The sequence below is a fragment of the Sinohyriopsis cumingii genome, chromosome 19, assembly GCF_028554795.1.
Source record: "Sinohyriopsis cumingii isolate HCF-2022 chromosome 19, ASM2855479v2, whole genome shotgun sequence".
Classification (NCBI taxonomy): Eukaryota; Metazoa; Mollusca; class Bivalvia; order Unionida; family Unionidae; genus Sinohyriopsis; species Sinohyriopsis cumingii.
Window position 1 is genome coordinate 36,946,893 of NC_142979.1, and position 27,886 is coordinate 36,974,778.

The window sequence follows — 27,886 nt, forward strand, 5'->3', positions numbered from 1 at the left end:
CACAGAGCGCTCGTGTAATATACGGTTTAATACAAAATACATGATTGTGGGCAGGAATATACAAATTTTGGTCGATATACATGATCGTTGGTATCTATTCAAACGAGGGCCATGAAATACATTAGCAAATTCCTACAGTATTTTAAGGCAGGCGATTACGAATTATTTAAACCACGTTTTTCATCTGTCACAGATTTTATAATCATTTTGAAGTGGCTGCTTTATCTCGAGGAAAACGAGCGGTAAGTGTTATACAAAACAAAATCTTAATAGCAATTTGATCACTTTTGCGTCATTTGACAGTAAGAATAGTAATAAATAGAGGATAATTTCTTTTCCTACGTTAGGCCTAATACCTGGTATGTTTTTTAGTGTGGTACACACACAAAAAACAACCCCAAAACAACACTAACAACATTTTAAAAAACCCACAAAAACGAGTGCCGTGCCGAAGCCACGGGCTAAAATGCTTTATTATCATTCTTTTTATTTATAGCATCAATCACAAATTGAAATATATACAGTATTAGCGTTTTCTTTTTGTTATATTTTTTTTTCTCACCCTAGCGAAACACTTTCTGCAAATGACCTTAATAAAGAAAAATAATAAATTAACCTAAACCACTTTGAATGTCGACCGTATCTTTTATTTACACGGCATCATGCGCGGAAGAAAATACCAATTGAACCGGGATTTCAGACAGCAGATGAATTGAAGTTGATTCATTGAACATCATTAGCAATTGTACAATCAAACAGATGCAACAATGAAAAGTGGAACTATGAAAAATCGAGAATGTTAGATTTGCGAAGGATTTATTTCGAATCATTGTATTCTAATAGAGAATTCATGTCAGTTGCTGTGTCGGCGATGCCCACACAGCGCGCCGTCCAAATGTGAAGTTGCGTTTTGCTGACAGACATAACACTGTGCCATAATTTATCTGATGGCATGTAAAGAAGCTGCTTAAATTATAGTATTTAAAAGTTTCTTCATTTTGTAAGAGCTCAAGAAATGAATTCTGGTTTGAAAGACAAGATGACGGTAAAACTCAGAAGACGTAGCTGTACAGTACCGTTGGTGTTGGAGACATCATAATAAAGGTAACTGCGTTAACTTCGCTTTTTGTTTGGTAATTTGTTGGATATTATCTTTTGCTGATCTTCTTTGAGCTTGGAGTAAATTTTACATTCTGAACATTTTTATTTGCCCTTATCTGCTTAATATGTATTGCTGGGATATCATATAGAATATGAAGTCAGTATAATGGTACTATATTTTACATATTTGAATGATAAAAGACTGGTAAATGATATAATGATAAACTACAAAATAAATAATTTGCCCATTATCCCAAATATGTTAATTAAAACAAACATTGAATGTAAATTCAGATATAATGAGCAGTTGTAAGAAGTAAGAAATAACATTTTATCCATTGAACCTGTTATGTGTTATCATCATCAGTTTTAAAATAAACACATGGAGACAAGTTTGCTTAAATTCTAAAATTAACACACACACACACACACACACACACATATGGTATTTTAATCTAATACAGAAATGGTGACATTGATATATGCAGACCAATAGTTTTTTTCTTCTACAGATATAAATTAAAAAGCCTAATTCTGAGAGTTTCACTTACAACATTCATGATGGGAAAGGGCCACTAATTAAGAGCTGACATATGTGGAAGAAAAATACCATCCATGTTGAAAAGGGCTAGAGGTAATGTGAGAAAACATAATTTATCAATCTTATTTAACATTATTGTTGATATTTTATCTCAACTGGTCAAAAGGCTAAGTGGGTTTATGTAATGGTCCAGAGTGTTTTATTTATTTCACATCCCCTTGTGTCTTTCAACAGTAAGAAATTAGCTACTTTGGAGTCCATAGTTCTGATCAATTTGTTTATATAAAACTTGGTTTTGGGCTTAAATCAACATCTTGGATAAATCTAATAATGAGCAAAATCCAAGTATATACATGTGATCATGTATAAGATTAGTTGAGTTTTTTAACCAGCCTAAAAGCCATACTTCCACAATATAGGCTAAAATCATTAAGTTGTCCTTGAAGTTTGATGAGTGTTAACCATTAATAATAATAAGGTGATCTTTCATCTGAGTATGTTACCACCGCATGCAATATTTATACATGTAGTGCAGTTTTTACTAAACTTAGAATACATGCTTATATAAATGAGATCTAGATTGAAGAAGTGAAGATGCATACAAATACATGAGGTTATAACCACTACTGCTGATTCAAGTTTGATCATGCTTGGCCATTGGGCTTATATAGTCAAGTTTCACAATGATGCTTATTATGAGTGTGATAAAGGTATGGTAGTGAAGTGACCTTGCATCTGATTGGCAGAGTTTCTTATGATTTGCACAACAGTGTTTATGATCCAATTTAGATCTGACTTGTTTAATTATTTGCTTGTATGTCTGAGGCTATAAGCAAAATCTATGCATATAATGTGGTGGTTCTACATCTCACTAGCCATTCTTGCTACTGCTCTTAAAACTATTTCTCATTAATTTTATCAGACTTGGTGAATAGATTTATCTCATCAAGATATAGCAAAAGAGCAATTTTGTAAAAAAAATATTCATTCATATTAAACTCAAATTCTGCATCTGATTGGTTGACCTTGCAAATACTATAAGGGCTCTATTTCTGACAAAAAGATTATTTTGATCTAATGTAGCAGAAATGCTTATATGATCAAAACATTGAACATATTTGATGACAAATAAGAAATAGTTTTTCATGCAAATTTGATAAACATTGATAAATCGGTTCATATCATTAAAAGCTTGGAAGAGTTTGATTACATGCGAGACCATCACATATTAATCATTCTTTATTTAGAGAATTATTTTTGTCAGGATTTAGTAAAATATGTAAAATCAATATGGACTGGTTTTGTTATGTACAGCAACACTAGTTGTTTACTGAGTACTGAGGGAATTGGAGTAAGGCAAGGGTACATTGCAGTAGGTAACCTGGTTGACTTGATAACAGGATTTTAACACAAACATTTTTATCAGGAGTCTAGCATACTAACCATTGATTCACCTTTTAATACATAAAGCATTTGGGTTTTTTATGTCACAAATCCCATAGGGATTAAAAGTAACATCATAGGTCTCACTGGATAGTTTCGTATTTTGACATCCCTCTAATTTTTAAGGTAGAAGGCATGAACCTAATTATCACAAGCCAAGCATTTATAAATTTACACATAAGCTAAATCTATAATGTGGTTCAGATTTACTTTGAGTTAGGCATGGAAATAGGTTGGCTTGTTGGTGACTGCCTGTCACAGTTAGATGAGCATTGGAGATCATATGCGTAACTTAGTCTGCAAATGAGCTGCCGACTTTTATTTGTGTCTGCTACAGAGGTAAATATAAAAAAATCTTGATGGTAGAGGGGTGATGAAAAGTATGCTAATTTGTTATAGTACTAGTGAACTTTATTCATGCATAAGGCACATACTGATTCTTTTAGTTGCCTTGTCACAGAAAAATATTGAAAATAGTTATTTCTAGTAAAAAATGAATGTAAAATGTACCTGCATCCTTTGACCCTACCAGAACCAAACTAAAAGCTCAAATTTGTGCAGCTGCTTTTGCTCATCCCAAACATAATTGGGAGTATAACTGCTAACCCTACCCTCTAGCACACATTTAAGATCTTTAGAGTTTTTAAATACAGCCTTCTAATTATACAAGTTTCATTACATTGGTCAATAATTAGTCACATGTGATGACACTTGTAACTAATCAAACCACAGCAACTGAGAGCAGACTAAGCACTCATATTTATATGGTACAGTGGCAATATACAGTCTGTCTGCCGCAACACATGAAACAAACTGGACAAATCTGAAAGCCTTGAATTTGACTTTATTTATCTGTATGGTAGAACAGAACCTGAGTTGAAAAGCTTTTAAAGAAAGACCTTGATATCAAACCTAATAATAACTGCAGGAGTTATATTATGGATAATTAACCATTCTCTCAGTTTTAAACTGGGCATTCCATCCCATGGGGTTCTAAATGTAAACCAAGTGTAACTGATATCCTAATGAACTGTAAAGACCATAGCAGCACAACAGCAGGGGACCAGATATGTCCAGATCCAGAAATCATAGACCAGTTTCAAACTGATGATGAACCACATAAAAATTACACATCTGCTAGAACTTATGTTATGAAGATAACTTAAATTGCATTATTATTAATCCTCCTCCTCACATTCATCATAATTGAGATGCATCATATATGTTTTATTGTAAAATAGTTTATGCAGCATAATTCAGTGAAGACCTTTGCTGCCAATTTACCAGTGAACCATTTGTTTCAATGAACATATTTTATGTTGTAACAAGGAGCATCATTTAAACATTATGATACACTTATCATACCTGTATATGAAATCTTAATACTAACACTTATACTTGCAATACTACTACTAATAAAAACACCTGCATTGATAATTTGATTACTTTCAATTGGACTTGTATCTAAATGATCACCAGCTGTATGAAAAGACATATTTTAATATATAGGTGTGTCCTTGGGCAAGGCACTATACTTAAAGTGCCTTGGCACTAAATAACTTACTTGTGTTGGTTTACCATAAAAGGCCAAACCAAACACAAAAAAACAACAACTTTAAAATATGAGTTTTGTCAATACTAAGTAAATGAAAATCATACTGAATAAATGTTTTTGTTAATACAGTTTAATGGATCTAAAAAATCTCTTTCTTCTGCAGGAGTTTAAAATGTTAAATTAAAAAGGTCATGGTACACATTGCTTTGTTCGTACACATCAGGCTCCGTAACCCATATCCAACTAAAAATTTTAGTAGAGTCTGAATAAAACATATTTTAATCTAGATGATAATATTCTTTCTCCATTCATATATTACACCACCAAGATTGATCCAAATAAGATTACATTTTACTATAACACTGAGGATGAGTATGCCTCTTAACAACTGACAAATGTGGAGAGAATGGAGTTAAACTGAAGTTTGATTTCTTTTCAACCATAGCACAAGATGATCATTTATTATGAAAAAACCTGAATAAAGTTGGAGTTCATAACCATGACAGTCTTGATACAATATAAATTCAATATATTATTGTTGTCTTGAGATATAGTTCTGTATATTACAATCTCACACAAGATCAGGGTATATTTTAGTACCATACAGTTAATTCGGGATTGTATTAATACCTATTCTGGTGAATGAACATTAAATAAGATTTACTATTTTGGAACCAGTTGCAATAAAGTTTACTAAACAAGAGAAAATATGACTTTACTATAATATCTAAAATGTAAAATCTGCAAACAGAATACTTGCTTGACTTTACACTTCAACTATATCATAATATTTATTTGAAATGAATTTATACAAATGGCATTAAATTGGGTTTCAGGCTGGTAATGACAATGGTAGTAGTGAATAGGGACGGTCTAGGGACTAGGGAACTTCCATGTTAAAAAGGGTATATCCACTCTGGGGACTATGTAATTTAACATGGGAGAAAAAAAAATATCCATTCTAGAGACAAGGGGAATTTAACATGGGAGAAAAAAAAAAAACTATTCACTCTAGGGACAAGGGAAATTGAACATGGGGAATAAATCGTGGGACTGTCTTGGGACTAGGGGAAATGGAACAGGGTCGGGACCCTATTTTAATAAGGTCCCGACCTGATGGGTCTATGAAAATGGAACAGGCGAAAATTGAAACAGGGAGGGGTCTCTATTTTTTTATTATTTTTTTAAACAAAAAAATAAAAAAAGGGGTAGGCAATTGAAAGTCAAGATCTTTTCGAGAGATAGGAATGGCCCTGAAAAGGGCCTTTGGTTTTATGTTAATATACCCTTAACATAAAGGGCATCTGTGACATCTTCTTCTTGACCTTAGGCTGCGCCTGACTGCAGGACCATAGATTAAGACTCTTTTGAGGCATCCTTGATGCTCCACATAAGATTCTTCGCATCCACAGGCTGGTGTCTGTCCTGTGGATAACTGTCCAGTTGGATCGGACATACATTGATATGTCCGTCCGGAACATCATCGAAGACACAAGCGTTGAAGATTGTACGTCGGTCCACATGTTGGGGTGCTGAGTAACAGGTGAAGGAATGCAGTGAACTGTACTTATTTATAGGGGGAGGAAGGATTGAAACGGATTGAATTTGTTGACCAATCCAAACACGCGTTACAAAATTCAGTCAGCCCACATCCAATCCGAAGAGAGCAGTCTATGACGTCACATAGTCTATATAGATTCGCTAGCGCCTGTGCGCAGTCAATCTAAGCGACAGTTTTTCAACATGACGGAAACTCAGAAAACGATCAGTTTGGGTGCACTGATGGTGGAGACTACCCAAGGGAACCCAGACTTACTTTCAGAAGAGGTGAATTGGGATTTTGTGGATTTTTTTACCTTGCAAGAATTTGTTCCTGAACCTTCGTCACCTTCTCCTTCATTACCGCACATGGAAAATTTTAGACAGAGACAGAAAGAAGAATTGGAGAAATTTATACAACAGCAAAAGGAAGCGGAACAAGCTTTTCTCCTACAGCAACAGCAGCAAGAAGAAGAGGTAAGAAAAAACCAACAACAAGAAGAAGCAGCAGCAAAGAAACAAGGGTGTCAAAATCAAACGGTCACGGTACTGTTAGACATTTTAGTGGAGTTAAGAAGTCTGAAACAAATGTATCAGACTTCTTTATTACGGCCGAAGAGAATACGACCTTCCCAAGCTAAACACTCCAACCCTGTGACTACGCCTACTGCACCACCCTTAGTGATTTCAACGAAATCATCATCAACAGTACGCAGTCCAGAAGTAGGCCTTGGCCATGGCAAAGGCTTAAGACAGTTAAAGTTGATTGTTTAAACTCACCCCTTACACCAAAAAAGGCCCTTTTCAGGGCCATCCACGTCTCTCGAAAAGAGATAGACTTTCAATTGCCAATAACTAAAAAAAACCATTTTACCCAATAGTACCTGTCTGTGTATGAGTGTGCGTGAGTGTAGGTTCTTATTTTAAAATCAAAACCCAAAGACACTTACCTTTTATAATTAATTTATTCTTTTATAAATATTTACAATTCACAATTCACAACAGAGCACTTTAAAAAGTTCATAGACTTATTCTGTCTCATTGTTCACTCTCTGTTTTTTTAATTTCTTCACCGTCATAGTCTTTTCCTCCTCTTCCTCCTCACTTTCTTCCCTTCTTTTCTTCTCCTGTTTCATTTTCTTCACCTGTCTGTTTTCTTCCTCTTCTTCTTCCTCTTCCTCTGAAGAATCCCTCTCTTCTTCTGACTCCTCTTGTTTCTTTTTTGGGCAGTCTGGTGACCAATGTCCTTTTTCTTGACAATAATAACAGGTATCTTGACTTTTGTCTCTTCTAACCCCTTTTTTTTCTTTTTTGACGGTCTGGACACTCTGAAGACCAATGCCCTTTCTTCTGACAGATATAGCAAGTATCTTGACTTTTATCTTGAAAGGAAGGAGAGTAGTCCCTCGGCTGGTCTGAAGAGAATTTTCTAATGACCCCTCGCAAAGCTCTGATGAAACGTTCGATCTTGGTAGTCTCTTCCATCGTTGTGCTCAGTTTGAGAGTGAAATGAATAGTGAAAGGACAAGACACATACCCTTTATATACGCTGGTCTGCTATGACTATAAATTAGTCCATGGTGTTTAAACTTTAGTCATTTGACTTTTGCTATCGAGACGAAATGATCCAATTCATTTGAGAAGAAAGAAGAAGAAAGTAAGAGGCAGAAACGTGATCTATCGCCTCGTACCAGGGTTGAAGTCTTGGCACAAATTCATGCCAGTGATTTTGAAGAGGACATGAGTGAACCAGAATCCAAACCCTCTAAACAAAGTTTACCACCCTTAGTCAACCCTGAAAAGTACTATGACATTCGAGAGACGGAAAAGCGTCCCTCTAGAACATTTAGAACTACGGCTTACAAATACACAGTGAAGTTTAAAGATTTCAAGTCTGAAGTACTGTTAGAGAAAGCAGAAGGGTTCATCACCGACATGTGGGATTCTTTGCTCACCACACTCAAGCGACAATGTCAACCCAAAGAAGATGATCGCTTGAGACTTTCCATACAACATGACGGCTTGAAATCCCCTGTTTGGATCGAGTTTAGCAGCCCTGCAGAATTGACCACTTCCAAAGTCATGGACAAGATTCAACACGTGCAACAATCTAATGACCAGTTTGACATCACCGATGGAAAAGCCACACTGGACATGACCCACGTCTCTCCTCCTCAAGGGACCGGACAATGCAGAAAGACCTTATTGGTCAACAACCTTCGCATTACCAAAACAAGTCTTGTCCAAATTAACAATTTTCAAGACCACATGTGTTTAGCCCGAGCCATCGTGGTGGGATGAACCTATGCCGACAAGAACGACACGGTAGAATGGAAAAGAGCCTGGGAGAACATTCGAAAATCGAACCGAGCCAAACAACGAAATGAAGCAGAACTTCTGTTACAACAAGCATGCCTGTCCAAAGACACATCCTGTGGCATTCCTGAGATGCAAAAATTGCAAGATGCCCTAGCTCCACGATACACCTTGAAAGTGCACCCTCAAGAAGTGCGCGGGTCTCTGTTGTTTCGAGGGAAAAACTTTAAGGATGGAAAATACATTCACCTCTATCATCACGATGACCATTTCGATACCATTACCACTATCACTGGATTCCTGGGATACAAATATTACTGTGAGAAATGTGACTTATGATGGTTATAATAATCGAGAGCAACACAAACATTGTGGATCGAAATGCTCAGGATGTTTGGCCTCTCAACCCTGTCTGAGCGAAGGGCAAGAACCAGTGCATTGTCCTGCTTGTCTGCGCACATTTGTTAGCCCTGCCTGTTACCAACAACATCTGAAGATGCAAGGTTCACAGAAGAAATGTGCTTGTCAACTCCTGAGATTGTGCCCAATGTGTGGACAAGGTCTATGTATCAACAGTACCAAGGCACACGTATGTTCAGGAAAGAAAAAATGTCACATTTGTCACTGCATCGTGGACTTGGAACACCAATGCTACATGCAAAAATACCAATCCCAACCAGAGAAAGAGGATGGTCACAAGAAGAAGAAAGGCAATTTCATCTTTTTCGATTTCGAATGCATGCAAGAGACCGGTATTCACATTCCTAATTTCTGCGTGGCTCATCGAGCGTGCGAGAAGTGATTCAAGAACCTATCTTGAGTTATTGCCCTCACTGCAGTAAGATTCCTGGAGGGCGTGAAAAAATCTTTCAAGGACCGAACACACTAGCCGATTTCACACAATGGGTCTTAGACCCCATCGACAAGACGTGGAGCCAAGAGGACATCGAACATTATTATGGAGAATGTCATCACCATGCCACGGTGATGGCTCACAATTTCTCCGGATACGATGGACAGTTTCTTTTGAGATGTTATACGGAACGTGACATCGAGCGTCCTAAAATCACTTTGAACGGAGCCAAAATCATTTTCATGCAAGTGGGACAAGTGCAGTTTAAAGATTCGATGAGCTACTTAGCCATGCCTTTGAGTCGAATGCCTAAAATGTTTGGAATGACAGAAATGGCTAAAGGGTACTTTCCACACTTTTTCAATACAGAAGCCAATCAACACGCTGTTCTACCCCATTTGCCTCAGGCTCACTATTACGACCCTGACAACATGCGTACCGAACAACGAGAAGCTTTCTACGCTTGGTACCAGGCTCACGCCTCCGACCCTTTCGACTTTCAGGAAGAAATGCTAAAGTATCGTCGTTCCGACGTGGACATTTTACGGCGATGCTGTGGAAAATTTCGAGAACTGTTCATGGAACACGGAGGGGTTGATCATTTAAAAGAGGCTTGCACCATTGCCAAAGCGTGTTCCTTAGTCTACCGACAACGATTCATGCTTGAAAACACTGTGGCTGTCATCAGTCCTCAAACGACCAACTATGTCAAACGTCAATACTCGGTCAAAGCCCCATGCTGGTTGCATTACTTGTGCGACAAGGAAGACAAATGGATTCAGCATGCCCGCAACGGACAGGGCGAAAAGATCATCGGAATGCATTCGGTCGATGGCTGGGACTTAGAAAACCCCAAGATCTTGTACGAGTTTAACGGTTGCTTATTTCACGGATGTCCCGTCTGTTACCGTGACCGCGGCACTAAAAATCAGTTCTTACAACGAACCATGGAAGACTTGTACCAGGCCATTTGTCAGCGACGCCTAAAGTTAGAACAGGAAGGATACCAAGTGGTGGAAATGTGGGAACACAAATACAATCACCGTTTGAACACCGATCCCGAGTTTAAACGCCTCATGGAAAGTTACCAGTTCATGGACCCAAGTGATAGTTTGTACGGAGGAAGGACCAATGCCACCTGTTTGCTGTACCAAGCTGACGAAGAGAAAGGAGAAGAAATGAAATACTTGGACGTGTGTTCACTGTATCCCTACGTGTGCAAATATTGTTGCTTTCCTGCAGGGCACCCACAATTGTTCACCGAACACATCGACCTAAAAAACATTCGACAATACGATGGCTTGATCAAGTGCAAAGTTTTGCCTCCCACGAACCTATACCATCCCGTCTTACCTCGCCATTGCCAAGGCAAACTTATGTTTCCTTTGTGCCGTACTTGTGCTGAAACGTGCAACCAAGATCAACCTTGTCATCACACCCAGGAAGAACGGGCCTTGACGGGGACATGGGTCAGCGTAGAATTGTTCAAAGCTCTGAATATGGGATACCAACTGTTAGAAGTGTACGAAATTTGCCACTTTCCCAAGACACAATAATTCCACAAGGGTGACCCCACGCAGAAAGGCATTTTCGCAGACTACGTGGATGCCTTTTTGAAACTGAGCAAGAAGCCAGTGGCTATCTGTCTTGGTGTCACACTCCCGAAGACCAAAAGACATTCAGAGAGAAATTCTGGGCACAAGAAGGCATTACTTTAGATCACATTGAGAAAAACGAAGGCAGGCGATCGTTTGCCAAAGTGATGTTAAATTGCTTGTGGGGTAAAATGGCACAATGACCGTGTTTACCCAAGACGGAGTATTTGACCGAACCTTCCCGCTACTTTCAGATGATTCACGACAAAGCCAAATTCATGAAACACGTGGACGTCACTCGTGAGGATTTGATCTTGGTGAATTACAAAACGAAGAAGATCTGAACTTTGTAGAAGATGACCCCTTTGAAAATGTCATCATTGCAGCTTACATGACAGCTCATGCTCGCTTAAAATTGTGCGAAGCTTTAGAACTGTTAGGGGAACGTGTCTTGTACTTTGACATGGACAGTTGCATTTATATCGATCACCCGAGTCAACAGCACCCTGACATCGAAGGAGACCGTTTAGGAGCCTGGACAGACGAGCACCCCGATGACAAGATTCTAAGTTTCGTCAGTGGCGGTCCCAAAAATTACGGCTACGAATACTGGGACAAGCAAGGAGAAGTGCACACGAAGTGTAAAGTGAAAGGACTTACTCTGAATTATCGTACCAGTCGAGTGGTCAACTTTGGCGTATTGAAAGAAGCCTTGCAGTCTAGAGAAAGTGACCACCTATCAACCCAACAAGATTGTACGTTTACCCACACACCACATCGTCAGTCGACCCTTGGAAAAAGTCTATCAAATCGTGTAGCAGAAGCGAGTGCGGCTTCCCACCCACTTTACTTTGCCGTATGGACATGTCGGTATAAAACATTGGTTGTAAGAGGATAGCCACCCACCAGAAGGATGACTTCGCCACAGCAAGAATCGAGTGAGAAATCCAGTGAGAACTCCAAGTTCAAACTCTACCATTTTCCAGTCTTCTTACCTGACTATTGTGATTGTGCCCGTCGATTGGACACGTTTCAAAAATGGCCTACGGATAGGGAAGGATTACCTTCTTCGTATGTTTTAGCTAGAACAGAATTTGTCTACTTCGGACCTGAGTCAGGATTGGGATACGAAGTACAGTGTTTCGCTTGCGGACTGAAGTTACGAATGGATCTATGTATCTACAAAGATTCAGCTATTCTGGAACATACTCGATGGTCTCCGCACTGCCCTTACCTTTCAATGGCCTTTCCACCCATTAAACTACGGTACAATTATGACGGTACCTTAGAGACGGTACCTTCCAAAACTAGACGTAAACACATTGCATCCTATTTCATTGTTGTTTCTTTTCCACATAATAACTTATTTTTTTATAAAATGTTAAACTTTACTAATCTTTTTTCATGATCACTTTAGTTTGCAAAAATATATCTTGTCATTTATTGGCATTCTACATTGAATTTTGTAAACTAGCTATAAACCTGACCTAATTACTCAACTTAACTGCTGACAGAAACAGTCTGCAGTAAATGTATTTCATTTCTATAGCTCGATGAATAAACATTAAATCTTTTAAAGCTGTGCACAGAATAGGCCGACATATCACGAGTCAGGAAAACATGGGGGTGGTATCCCCTGTGTCCAAAATTAATATCATTTTGAATAGAATATTCTAGTGACAATTGCCTCTTTTCAAATGGTAAGCATTGCTTTATTTTATTTTCATCAATCTGTCAAATTCGGTATGCATTTTGCTTTAATATTTGAGATGGAAACCTTAGGTGCATAGAAATGTCAGACAGCATTGTACATCATGGATGGTGTCCAACATACTTTTATGATCATAAAACAAAATCCCATTTTTTAGTTATGGCCACTGATTTAAAAAATATTCATCCAAGCTAAATATAATAATAATAATAATGAGGACTTTGTATAGCGCCTAATCTTTAGAAGCTCTAAGCGCTTTGCAACATTAGACAACATAAAAACATACACAATGATATGATTACAAAAACAAACACCATGAAATTAGAAAACATAAAAAACATGCTGAGAATATTTAAGGTAGTTAACATTATTAAGTCATTAAGTTTGTTTTTGTAGTCAGAATAAGTAGTTTTGAGAGCACTCTTGAATGGGATCACTGAGTCTTTGTGTCTAAGTTCAGTGGGCAATTCATTCCATGTTGCTGGGCCCTGGTATGCAAAAGAATGCTGTCCATGTGACTTTGTTTTCATAGTGAGAATAATGAGTATATGATTGTCGGAAGAGGAGTGTAAGTATCTTGCTTGTGTGTACACATAGGTGAGGTCGGATAGGTATGTTGGACTAGAGTCTGTCAGTGAAACGTAGCACAGAGAACTAATGTTGTGTTTGATTCTGGATCGAATGGATAGCCAGTGTTGGGTACAGAGCAGCGGGGAGGTGTGCTCTGATTGTGGTACTCTAAGTATGATCCAAGCAGCTATGTTTTGAACTTTTTGAAGTCTCTGCAGTAGATATTAAGATGAACCAGACAGAATTGAGTTACCATAGTCCAGTCTTGAAAGTAGTAATGAACACACAAGTGTTTTAGTGGCATCAACTGAAAGATATCTGAGAATGGAGCTGATGCGTCTCAGCTCAAGATATGCAACCTTGCATATGTTCATGACATGTTGGTGCAATGTGAGAGTACTGTCCAGAGTAACACCTAGGTTTTGTACTGATTGTGTGAATTTAATGTTGGTGTTGCTGATATTTATTGTGTGAGGTAAAGGATGTGAATGAGAAAGTCTTTGTGTTGTAATCAGAATGGCCTCAGTTTTATCATCATTCATCTGCAGCTTGTTACAAGTCATCCATGATTTCACATCAGAAATGCACATCTCTACACCTTGGATGGTAGCATCAACTTCAGTTGGGTGGCTAGATTTGTATATTTGGGTGTCATCAGTGTACAATTGGTGAGACACTGGATGATGATCTATGACACTTGAGAGCAGCTGAGTGTATAGAGTGTAGAGAACAGGTCCAAGAACAGACCCCTGTGCAACATCACAACATAGATCAACTGGGCTGGAGTGTAATCTATTTGCAGACACAATTTGTGTCCTGTGGCAAGGGCGATATGCAGATTGTACATTGCTAAAAAGACTGTTTGAATTCAGACAAGATGCAAGCTGGGATTGAACAACCTTTTGTAAGATTTTTTATATGAATTGGAGATTAGAAACCGGGCAGTAGTTCTTTAAATCCTTATGGTGTAGTGTTAGTTTCTTCAGCAGAGGTTTTACAATGGGAGTTTTGAAAAATGATGGAAATTATGCTGATGAGAGAGAGGTATTAATAACATCAGTTAGTGAAGGCAATACTGGATCTAAGCACTCAAGCAGCAGTAATGTTGGAATTGGATCAAGTTCACATGACTTTGGTGCACTCTAGGATGATTATTTAAAGATGAAAATCTCAAGTGGAAACCTTTCTGGTCAGCCATCTCATCCAAAACCTCCTGAAATGGAGAGTATTTTGCAGACTCCAAGATTTCCTCTTATCCTGCTGGTATGTTCTATTTAGTTTATCTGGTCTCTTTTTATTTTTTATCAATTGCTTTTATACCATGCCACAATTGGAAATTCTTTATCAAAAGTATGTATAAATTTCATCATTTTTCTGTCTGTTTAATAAGATGTGTTTAAGAGTACTTACTTACTCATGATGCTGTATATATGAGATTAGATGTTTTGTTAAAAAAGAATGCATTTTGTGATATATTGTATCACTGCTTTATATACAGTGGTCATTGCAACCAGTATGCATTTTGTTTACATGCCAAAAAATCCAGTCTGATTTCTTTGTTTCTTTTTTACTGCAATTAAGGAGTAGTGATAATCTTTATACTCTTAGCTGCATCCAGAAGGACAACACCATCACCATCCCCATCTACTCTGGAGTGGAGAATATAAAGATTTCTCTCTGCCAGTTCCTCTGCAAGTAGTAAGTATTGAGGATGGAAAAAAATGTACATTATAGAATAATGAAACAAATACTACAGGTGTTGACTTTTATATAATCTCTTATTTCATTTACAGCTCTCTAAATACAAGTAGGTCAATTATACACTGTATTTATGAATTTAATTCTCATCTAAGGTAGTAGAACTGTTTTATGTTTGACAAAATGTTGGGTAATTTGTGGCCATACACTAAAAACACATTTTGTAGCATTTAAAAATGCTTATGTTCAATGCACGTAAAACTCATTGGTTTGTTGTCACTTCAGTTGATAATAGTCTTGTCATCTTGTAGACATTTTGAATGTTAGTGTTCAATGCTAAGGTCATATACATTGATTCAACATCAAAATTTGTTTGCAAAATGGAAGATTATGACATGAAAGCACAAGCTCTTGTAGCTTAGATACTGTTGTTTCAGAACATTGTGAGATGTTAATTAATTAAATTATAGGTCATAAAACATACTGTTCAAGACTTATTTGTGCAAATAAACAATGAATTGTTTTTCATTGATGTGTCGACTGTTCATCATTCCATTGGTTTTTTTATTTTTCTTTCTGATGTATACCATTGTCTTGTGTAAGTCAGATGCCTAAACCATCTACATTGAATGCAGACTTTACAGACACCAGCAGTGAAACAACATATCCAGGGAATAAAAAAATAAAGGATTATAGGGAAAAGTTTTCATATAAACTGTACAAAAACCATGTATTTCATTTCATAAATATATTTCATTGTTAAACCCATGTTCACTGTTCAGATCTTTTTAAGGAGTTTATAATAATGATCTTGATCTTTCAAAACTAATTTCATCACAAATCTGTTACAGATTTCCAGTTCAATGTACTTATGAAACTGGACACAAATATTGAGAATTTGTTGGAGCAGCTGGCCCTCCAAGTTCATACACAAGGCCCAGACACAGAATATAGAGAAGAAATTCTTGCAATGCCATGTGATTCAGTGGAGGAACTAGAGGGCCTTTGCCAGAGGTTGGAGGAGAATCCCAAACTCTCCAAGAAGATGGTAAATTGGGGCTTTATTTTCTATTTAAAAAAACTGTTATAACCTTTATTTGCTGTTGTGAACCTCAATATGCATTATGCAAGTTCTGCAGTACCTGTATAATTATTTTTGGGGGTGGGGTGAACATGTAGTGGTCGGCTGTTTTGTCTTACGGATGTAGGCCAAAACATGTTTAGAGATGAACATGTAACAGGTATTTTACTACATATACACTATTACATATTATGTGGCTACTTTAATTCAATCCTTGAGCGAATGTCATTTATGAAGTTAATAGATTCACGGTGGTTAATTTGGTTTATAATTGCTATTAGTACATTGTGTTGCATAGTTAATGTTATCAAATTTTTTTCAAGTTAGAGAAATTAAATTTGCTTGCAAAACCATGGCAAAAAATAACTATATACAAGCATATTTTGTCACATCGATCATGAAATACTACTACTAATAATAATATCAAAATCAAAAAATAGTAATGTTATTATTATTATTATTTTCAGATATGCTACTTGAGCTCCCTTGGCAGGTTTACAATTGGGGATAGTGTCTGCAGGATGATGAAAAAGCTTAAAACAAAAAGACTGGCCAGAGTATAGTCCAACGGAACGTAAAGGGAAAAAAGCATTTCAAGAGCTTGTGATATGTCAGGTTTTGATAAGTAAGTATGGCTTGATTTAAATTGTGTTTTTCATGTGACTTGCCAGAGATTTTAAAATGAATTGATAAAGTAACTTGAGACACATTTCAAAGTACATGTTTTAAAAATATTCCATTGATTATTGCTGGCATTTAAAAAATGCAATGCATCCTTTGTTGTGAAACTTATTTTAAAACATTGCATTACTCTTGCAGAAGCCTGCTTGAAAACTAATGGCAAAGGCAAATGGAATGGAAGAGACCATATCAGAGACCCTCAAATATGCACCCAACCAACGCAGAATGATAAAAAACAAGGTAATCCAAATGACTCTTATTTCATCAATATTGGATTCAGTTTCGTCTTTTAAAGCATAGTATTTGCAAAGCGGATGCATTTCTAAACTGATAACAAAATCAGCTTATCCTATTGCCCAGGACTATCAGAGCTAGAGTCCAGCTAACTACAATATGCATATATCTTGTCTGATCGGACAAGTGCCTCCATTTGGAATTTTTATTCACATGAAATATTTGGATGAAATAAATTCATCTTTGTGCAAATTGATTGCACCATCCACTTGCCAGAAATGACAAGTAAGTGCAAAGTTATCTTGTATCATGGCTTAACGATAGTAAGGGAAGCACAAGTGCAGTGAAGAAAATTTCATACATTTTTATAATGCTGATTAACATGACTTCTGCATATGTAACTAGTGCTGAGATGATATGACTTTATTTAAGCATTACAATTTTGTTTTAATTTGCAGGTGCCTGAGCAGAAGAAGTAATAGATAAACTTTACAGTGGAGTTGGAGACTGATTCTGATTCATAATCTTAATTAAATCTAGAAAATAAACATTAAAGTCATATTAAAATATCTGTTGTATTGTTTCCTTCTTTCATTTTTCTCTTAAAAACAAATGTCTGAACCTTTAGTCTGTAAATTCAGTGGATTCCTTATCAGCCCATCTACTTTTACTTTACACCATGCTACTTTAAAAAAAAAATGAATTATCCCCATTGGGGTAGGTCCCCCCAACCCCCCACCCTACTTTGTCAACTTACCTGCCACATTTAAATCTAATGGAAGGCCCAGCTGTAAAGCCTGTTAGTAAAAATACCCAACAAGAGGATTTCATACATTTGCAACTCCTAGATGGATGGTAATGTTTTCATTTTTGTAATGTAGATTTGGACATTCTTGCCACCAGTATGGAATATGTGTTTCAGAAACACAAGCAGCTTTCATCAGATTTGCATATAGGTTTTATATGTTGTGAGTACGTTGTAGGAAGTTTTTTTAAATAACATCATATGAGATGATGCCAGTGGATATGGCAGAAAAGTGTCTGTATTGTTCACCAACTACACCTTGTTCTTACAAAATGTGGCTGTTACACATTCCCATGATGATGTCACTGACAGCCATCAGTGAGGAATGCCCCAACAAGCATAATACAAATTGCTTCCATTGTAATTGTTACAATTCCATTCTGACCACTCCGGTGTCCTAGTGGTTAGAGCGTCCGCCTCAGAAGCGGGAGGTCATGGGTTCAAACCCCAGCCAAGTCATACCAAAGACTTACAAAAATGGTATTAACAGCTACCTCGCTAGACGCTCAGCATTAAGAGGTTAGTGTTAGGACTGATCGGCCTGGTGTCAGGATAATGTGACTGGGTGCAACATCATACTACATGTTTGCAGCATGATGCCCCAGTGCTATACATCACTATAAACTGCCACACTGCAGACATCGTAGCAATATGGCTGAAAAATTATTCAAGCTACGTTAAAAATCCAATCACACACACACAATTCCATTCTACGATCCAGAACCAACACTAATTCCGTACTACAGTTCTTGCATTTCAATCCAATTTTGCTTTTGAAATGTAGTGCCACTCAATTCATAATGAACCCATTCATTTCAAACACTCGCAAATACTTATTATTCCTGTCTACAACTGAAAAATATCTATATAAAAAAACGTGTAACTGTGTTTTATGCAAGGGCATGGAGATGCACAAAAACTTGCACCTGAAGCTTGAATAAAACCCCGACTGTGGATAAGACTTTACCCATCGATTACCCCAGCTTGGGGATAAATTCCGACCATGGCGATTTATTATATATCCTATGACTGCTCCAGCTTGAGGGCAAAATCCAAGCACATCCCTAAAAAGATAACAAGTATAGCGGCTCTTTACCTTCTGTAAATGCCACTTGAGCTTCCTGATGCTGTTGTATCTGCCATTTGACAGAATCACGAATGTGGATATATTTCTTAATTGCCTCTAGTTGTTGAGCTAGTTTAGCTGTATGAAATTCCTTTGTGCAGACTCACTCATTATTAATATTACAACAGTGATTTAATTACACATTACCTGTCAGCACACCGATGATAAGTCAGTTATTTTATAACACACCAACAAGCTTGCCCCTTGCACCACCCCCCCCCCTTTTTTATTTGGGCACCTGTGGACATGAATCTGCAAGGCTCAAATTGTCATTTGTAATATAAGATCTCAACACTTTTAAGGCCTTAATTTTAAAGACATCCTTAAAACCCCCAAAAGGTTATCAACTGGATCACCAGCCTTCGTTTAGAGTAACAGCAGTATATATATATATATATTTAGGTCTAAGGAAACACAATAAAAATGTTTGATTTAACAATGACATATTTGCCTCAGGTCTGTGATCCTGAAGTGAATATTAACTGTCTATTTATTTTCTTGGCTTTTCTTTACTAGGAAATTGATTATAGAGATTTCTGCAATGGTGAAGGCAATGTAAAAATTGGTTACTATAACATACTTTTTACGCCATGTTTGAAAAAATAAATCCAATCGAAAGGTTATAGTCTGAAAATCTTCATTAAATTAAATTAATATAGGGGAAAAAACTTTAAGAGTTCATAAATATTTTTCAGTGCTGAATAAAGATATAACATAACACTTTCTGCTGTGATTTTAATAGTTTCTGAGAGCATGAAAAATTTCTAGAACTATAATGTATAAATGTTTTCAAAAGATTATATTAATATGAGGGAAAAATCTGTTATGAAATAAACCGACAAGATCTTGTATGAATTCATGTTATCTTTAAATATGATATTTGTGTGAAAATATCTGGAAGAAAAAACAAGATGGTGCCACTCACACATACAATGTGGTTGCCACAGTAGCCATATTAAGAAACTTTTTATCGCTACTTCTGAATGGATAATTGTGTCAGCGTGTCAACATGTGTACAAAATACTTATGTTGATGTCTAGCAGGTCCTGAATGAGAATTATGGTGCTGTACAGACATCCTATAAGGCCACCAATGTGGCCATCCTGAAAATCTTGGTATAACTACTTCTCCTGAATGAATCGTCATATCAGTGAAAGACTTCTTATGTCTAGTTGGACGTAAATAAAAATAGTGCCAATCTAACCTCCAATATGGCTGTTTTAATGGGCATCTGGAAAACCCCTTCCTTGCTACTTCTCCTAGATGGCTGGTCATTTTGACATTGTGCTTTCACTAGATGACCTATTTGATGTCTGGTTGGCCGTAAATGGAACTATGCATATGGTTTTGATGTCTAGTTTGTCCAAAATGTGGTTTTTGCTGCTCATAAACTTCTAATGGTATTATAGTTGGTTCCTTAATGAAACTGCTGTACAAAATTAAAAGGCCTTCTCACTTTCTATCAAGTTGGATACAATTATCTTTACCAGCTAGGATTTCTTGATCCTCTTTTTTATACGTCAACCCTTCGCATATGTAGTTAGCTAAAACAGTATTTTGAACAATTAATTGCCCTCTTGCAAATACAATCCCAATTGCATGCTTTTACCAGTGTGAGAGCTCCTTATATAAGTAGCTAAGTATTCAGTAACTGAATTTCCACATCCACATGCATCAACTCAGAATTAAAAGTTGCAAAACATATACAAATTTGAAAATCTTGAGACATGTGTCACTTTGCATGGTGGGTGTTATGATTTAAATGCAACAAGGAAATCGAATTAGGGTTAATTTCTTTAAGCTGTATTCAATCAATGGGCCCTGGATTATAGAATGGTCTAGGCATACACATCACTAATCAACTCTCTCTAGTCCAACCAATGTGTGTATATGAGAAAGCTTGCCAGTAGCGTTATGTGTGTTGATTTCTTCCAATAAATATGTTGGCTGCCATGTAAAGTCTATGATGTCCTGAAAAATGGTGTTAAGCTCCATACAAGCAAGCTAAACAATCAATGATATAATGGAACAGTAGACACCATTTTAGCTAAATATGCCAAGAATTGATTTAGAGACTTGGTTAGTGATGATGACTTAAAATTGGCAAGGGATTAAAAAGATAAAAGAAATGACCTTTCATGGCACTGTAATATAACAAATGAGGAAAAACAAAGGTTTATTGCATTTGAACCTTTTGTTTTTTCACAGTTTCAATTTAAGTCATAATACCCCTTATTTTGCCTTACCAAACATATAGCAAGTTATTACCTCAAGCCCTAGCACTAATAATGCCTCACAAGTAAGCAGTCTTTTATGAAGTCTCAGGTCTGAGTATATGTCTAGCAATACTTATGTCCAGTTTGTTTATAAAATTCTTTCTCACATGGTACAGTTTTCAGAGAGACACGATAAATGCAACAAGTGTGGTAATGAAGGGACAGGCATTCTTTATTGATGCACACATCCCAAAGGGACATTGCTATTATAGCATTCAATGGTAACGTCAGAACTGAGATGAGAGAATTAAACAAGCATAGTACATGACATAATATATCCATAAACTATTGACTGGGAAAAATACTACAGAACACCATTTCTGCTGGCAGTAAGATGTTGAACCTATATGTCATAAATATCAGGTTGGACATCTAGGACCAGTAATATTCATAATGGGCAGTACCCACCCCCCACCCCCCAAGTGAGAAGGGCCTGATTTGTAATCTAAGCCACCCAACCTATCACAGCCTTTATAGTACTTGAAACAAATATTGAGTAATAGTAAAACAAACTCTGAAAGTTATGAAAACCAATTTGTTATATTTCCATAACTCTGCATAGTTAACTGTGCAAGCAGACTTAAACATATCAGTGTATGACAGTTAAATTGAGCTATAGCATCGATTAACAGAAGCTACGAATTCATCAACAAGCAGTGAACAATCATCTTCACAATAAATGTCAAACATTAGCATCCATAAGCTGTCAAGACAAGTTGTTACACTGGATATATAATCATCCATTTATTTCAAACAAGCTGTGAAAAACGAACCTCACGTCCGCTATATGTACGCTGGCCATTGCAAAGGATGCTTTAATAGATTAATGTTTATCGTCGTGTCTTGACAACCATTTTGCGCGCGCACACCGGAAAGTCATGCTATATATTTGTTACTTGTGAACGTATTCGTGGGCAGTACGCTATATATTGTTCCCGTGGCCGTATTCACGGGCAGAATGCTATGTTTGTTCTTCGTGAACGTATTTTTGGGCAGTTACTTTGTCATCTTCAACCTAAAGGTCAAAACTGCCCATGAAATTTATATATCTGCCCACGAACCGAAAACATGAATAGGACTATAACATAAGTGTATATACTTATTTTCAACATATACATAATTACTATGTAAGAAATACAACCTATGTATATGTATTTTGATTTGAAATGTAAACTATATCATGTCCTTCCCGTAAACCCACGTAAGTAACATCTGTTTTTAAATCAGTCGTGGGAATGGAAAAATCATCCAAAATCGGTTGATATAGGAAGAATATCGCAATAGACCATTCTTAGAATGTATTAATGTATTCATGTGATCATTGGCCATCCAATCTAAAATTAAGCTTAGCTAGGTACGAGCTTCAGATTATCTCGCAACCATGGCTGCAATAATCGATACTGGGAAAGGAAAATATCGTGATGAATATTGTTCTATTTGGTTGTGCATTGGTAATGCTAGAATTCACATAGATTTAAGCTACCACTATATTCCATCACACACACAGATATATATATATATATATATATATATATATATATATATATATATATATATATATATATATATGACTTTTACCTTCCTTTTCTCCGGCAAATTCCACCATTTGAATTTAAAGTGATATAATTTCAATGGTCTGTGCTGAAATATTTGTTTGTTTTATTGACAATTAATTATTGCAATTAATTAACGGTTTATGGTTACTATTGTCAGCTTATCGCAAATACAGTTCTAGACACTTTAATCAACAGGACTATAGATGGACAGCCAATAGACGTTGCTTAAAACCTAAAGCTAGTCCATCAGTTTTTACTTTGACAATAAGATCTGCCAAGCTTTGCCTCGTTTACGCGATGCAATTATATAGTTTCTGAACTCTACCTTAAAACTTTTAAAGTTTAATTATATAGTTTTTAAACATTCACCACACAATATGAGAAACATATTTTTCATAACTATTAAGTATATAGATTTAAAACTTTTAAAATGCAACTTTTAATATACTTTATTATTTTCATTTTAGAAACTTGATACAACAGAGTGGACAGGTTGTCAACACTTCTAAAAATTTACCTTGCAAAATATATACAAAAATGATTCAAAGTTTTCTTAAAAGTATAAACTAAAACATAAAACGGCGCAAACAACATGTTAAATATTATTATGAAAGGCTCTATTCTAGAAGTTACTAGCATCTACATATATTTTCTAATGATAGTATTTCCTTTCGAATGACCTTGGCAGGATTTGGCTAATCCTATAATCCAAAAGTACATCGCTTTATTATGTCCATCTGCATGTTTTCTTTTTTGATTTTATCGGTCAACCTAGTAAAATCATATTGGGTACATATATGATGCAATAATTGGCTTGTCAAATTCCAGAAGTGGTAGAAATCATATTAGCCTAAGTATGTATGTATAAATAAGTATTACCCAAACTTATGGCACCAAAGAAGGGATATATATATATATATATATATATATATATATATATATATATATATATATATATATATATATATATATATATATATATCCCTATATAGTTATTTATATGTGTGTGTGTGTGTATATATACAATATAGTCAGACAGACAGCAGGGAGACATAAAACTAAAGCGCAAACATTTTCCCTTTGCACACAATTTCAGTGTATCACAAGTACACAATACCATATAATTTAAGCTGTTACTCCAGCATATTATCTCTGTCAGCAGCATATCATGACATTTTGATGATTGTGCGACGATAGTAACAATCAATGCGACCATACATACTCAGAGATATACATTTTTTAAAGCATTACAATTTTTTGTTCGTGATTCGTTTGAGCCATTTAATGTATTCAAAAAGGCATGCTCAAAATGTAAATCATATAAACTAGGTCTACTCATTTAGAATTGATCGTGTTCCTTTTTCGGTACATCAGAGCACCTCAACAACATCATCGGAAGAGAAACAAGTCTCCTATTGTTGTTGGCGTAGTAATTTGCACTAATTGTGTACACTTTGTTTTGTGCAACATTTCATAACGGAAAGCCGCACACCGGTTTGACAAGCCTGGCTATTCGTATGACTATCTTGACGGTGGTGTTGAGAACAAGAATATCGTTTATAGTATAGCTAATTCTCAGCGATCAGAATGTCTGATGTTTGGAGTAGGATAGAAATTAGAGTCGTCATGAGTTCACTATTTTCCTCTAATTAATGAAACAAATAAAGTATTTTCCAATAACATCTCGCGCAAAATTTCCCATCCCATCAAACAAGACAAAAGAATGGTTGTCCTACAAAGATCTGAGTTGTAGACTTATAAATTGGAAATCCGCTTCCATATCATTGGTACGAAAGAAACTGGTATTGTCCTTGTTGGCATTTTATAGTAGATATGAATAAACTCGAACGTATATGGCTGGCTGTTCTATCATCTGTAGACGATCGTGTCAGTTTGTTTCATTAACTCTGAAGGTGCTCTTTATTTAATTTATGTATGTGAGTATGTATGTATATATGGTTGTATGTACTTATGTATGTATGTATGGATGTACGGATGTATGTTTGTATGTATGTATGTATGTATGTATGTATGTATGTATGTATTATCATAGATAATTTGAAAACTCAGTTATATCTAACTCCAATAATTTATACAGAAACGTATATATCAGATCAATAAATTATGAATTTATGACGTCTTTAACAAAAAAGTGTATCAATAGACATTATTATATAATAATATTGCAATAAAATATAGACATCACATATTGGAAAACTATTTATAAATAAAGTACTGATGATCTTTGTATTTTTTTCTTCTCGTCAATATGGTTTGTACTGAATGAATGTTCTATCAAATAAACAATATTCCTAATAATAAAACTTATGAAAACCATTAGCGTTATTACACATTAAAAAACAAATGATTTACTCCATATACATTTTGAAACAAATATAACAAATTTGACTAAAAGTACATACAGTAGAGATGTACCCGTTGAAATTAGCGCTAACATAAATGATGATGATGTTCGTCCATCGGTGTCGATGAGGACGATTTAACGTTAAAGGTTCACTGGTGGTGGGTCCAGAGATGGTTGATCAGTCCGATCCGGGCCCGGAAGAGTCTGTTGCAATGGGGTGTTGGATGTGCAGGTTGCTGTCCGGTAGTTGCAGAACTACTGTTCCTTGATTTGCCCAGATTTGTGCATATCACGTTTTGCAGCTGCGTCCACCAGTCCTTTCTGCTCAAAGTCAAAATCTTTCGCACCAGCGTTGACTTGACTGCGTCAAGCAGATCGCCTAGCAGCGACACTCTCCCAGCTATCAGCTATCAGGATCAATGCTTAGGTTCTTCAACGAAGCCTCGAGGGTGTATGTGTACCTCTTTTTTTTACAACCGTGAGATCTTTTGCCTTGTAGCACTCCATAAAAGACCGTCTTAGGTAGACATTCTACCAGCATGCGGACAACATGGCCAGCCCATCGGAGTTGTGCCTTGCACAGCATGGTGTGGATGCTTCTCATGCCGGCCTTAGTGAGCAAACCTGTGTTTGGTACCTTGTCCTGCCATCTGATTTTCAGTAGTTTTCTTAGGGAGCTTATGTGGAATTGTTTCAGTTTTTAACAAGGCGGCTATACGCAGTCCATGTCTTGCAAGCATGGACGAGGGTGCGGTGAACAACTGCGTAGAGTCTGGTGGCAAGCTTGATGCCTCTCCAATCCCAGACATTCGAGCGGAGTCTACCAAATGCTATGCTGGGATGAGCACTCCTAGTGTTGACCTCGTCGTCTATGTGGGCTGCTTCTGGTTTACCTTAAATACTATGAATATCAGTGTCGTGAAAAGATTGTAATTGTTTATCAACATTTAAAAAAAACACTTGACATAAATATTTCAAACGGAGAATTTGTGGAAAGGCAAAGTAAATGGGGTTATTTAAGTAGGATAACTTTATCTTTTGAAAGGCTCATCGAACAGTCTTTATATTGGTCATTTTCGTTTTTTTTTGTTAAAGGAGTTTTTAAGGAGCACTATGATATTGCTGATTTATTTATTTTGTACTCACGAATATCTGTTTAAGGCAGTTTTACACGATCAAAATAATGGATACATATCATAAATTAGTTGGTAAATATATTTATGCAGAAGCAAATAAAATAGTTGTCTCAATTGAACACGTATTGTAACGTAAAGAGTAATATAAGTTTGTGCATATATTTATATATGTTCAGCTGAGACAACTGTTGAATTTCTTTGTTTGTTTCTGCATAATTATATATAGCAATAGAGCTACTTAAAAACTCCTTTAACAATAAAAAACAAAAAATGACAATATATAAACTGTTCTATGAGCTTTGCAAAAGGTACAGTTATCCTACATAAATAAGCCGATTTATTTTTCTGTTCCATAACTTCTCAATTTAAAATATATATGTTAATTTGTTTTTAAACAATGTTGATAAACAGTTACAATCTTTTGGGGAAATCTGCCAGTAAGATTACATTGAAGTTAATAGTTTACATTGTAATGAAATATTTTTAAAATGCGTGCAATAAATAGTTATTACCCTCTCTGTCTGTGTACCCCTTTCTCTGTGTGTGTGTATATATATATATATATATATATATATATATATATATATATATATATATATATATATATATATATATAACTGTTAAACTCATTTTTACTAATTAAGCAATGATCTAGGTACAGTCAGCTTTATTATGCCGCTCACACATTTATATGCAAGATATTAGATCACCCATTATAAACAAAAGTATGAATATTATATATAAGCTGTATTTGCAAATGTTGCTATTAATTTGTACTATACGTCATCAATGCATTATTGTATATACCTGATATATACGTTCCTGTATTGCAATCGACTAACATATAATTGAGTGTTAACATTATCTATGGAAAATGTATCAAACTATTTTTTTCGTGTAGTGGATAATACGCTTCCTATCATTTGTTTCCTTTTAACTGGAATTTTGTTTGTAGCTATAACCAAGTATACATTAGTTCTTTTCCATGCTTTCCATTGCATACATTTCAAACATATGTTTGTCAAATTTACAAAATATAAGACTACGGGAGTTTGAATATTACTCACTTCTAATTAAATAACATCATTATTGTAATTTAGAAACACGTAAATCACCTCGTTTGCTGAATGTAATTTTGCTACTGCACGCCGCAAGAAAACATGTATTAAGTTTTATATTGTACATAAACACGTTATTCTGAGCATATTTGTTTGTTCTAATTCATCTTGATTTTCCACATATTTAGGAGTTCCTAATTCAATATTCAAAATTTATGAACAAGCCAACCATAATAGCTTTCTGAAAAGCCCTATATTTTAATTTCTGATTCAATTTTTACACCACAATTCTACATGGTATATCAATTTCTACCATTCGTGGAACAGCAAATATCCAATCATTCTCTCTACCTTTAGTGAAACAGGTCTAAAAGAAAGCTACTATAATATACTTTCATCATCTGCTACTGTTGCTACAAGACTAACTCCGATCAATATAGTTAATACAATAATATCGTTATTAGTTTAAAGACTTGGTAATTCATATTTGAAGCTATCTGTTCATTTATGTTTACTGATGCTGCAAAAAATAACACCTCTATAAATTAGCAACAGTTTCAACTAATTTGTCCCTCTTCTGCGATGGTTGCTCAGTCTATCAAGAATATTTTTATATTAGTACAATTAGATTCGTTAACAGGGTCCT

The 27,886-nt window shown here is 35.8% G+C and overlaps 1 long non-coding RNA gene across 5 annotated transcripts; it reads left to right on the plus strand.

Annotated features, from left to right (window-relative positions):
• Positions 1–696: 696 nt before the first annotated feature.
• On the plus strand, positions 697–17,487 carry LOC149775450 (uncharacterized). 5 transcript variants are annotated; one of them, XR_016416532.1, is made up of 7 exons: positions 697–1,104; positions 1,614–1,735; positions 14,833–14,922; positions 15,774–15,970; positions 16,471–16,632; positions 16,823–16,924; positions 17,377–17,487. It is a non-coding gene; the product is annotated as an uncharacterized LOC149775450 (long non-coding RNA). The 5 variants fall into 5 exon arrangements; XR_016416533.1 differs by having other exon boundaries at positions 16,471–16,628; XR_016416531.1 differs by having other exon boundaries at positions 16,471–16,618.
• Positions 17,488–27,886: the final 10,399 nt, after the last annotated feature.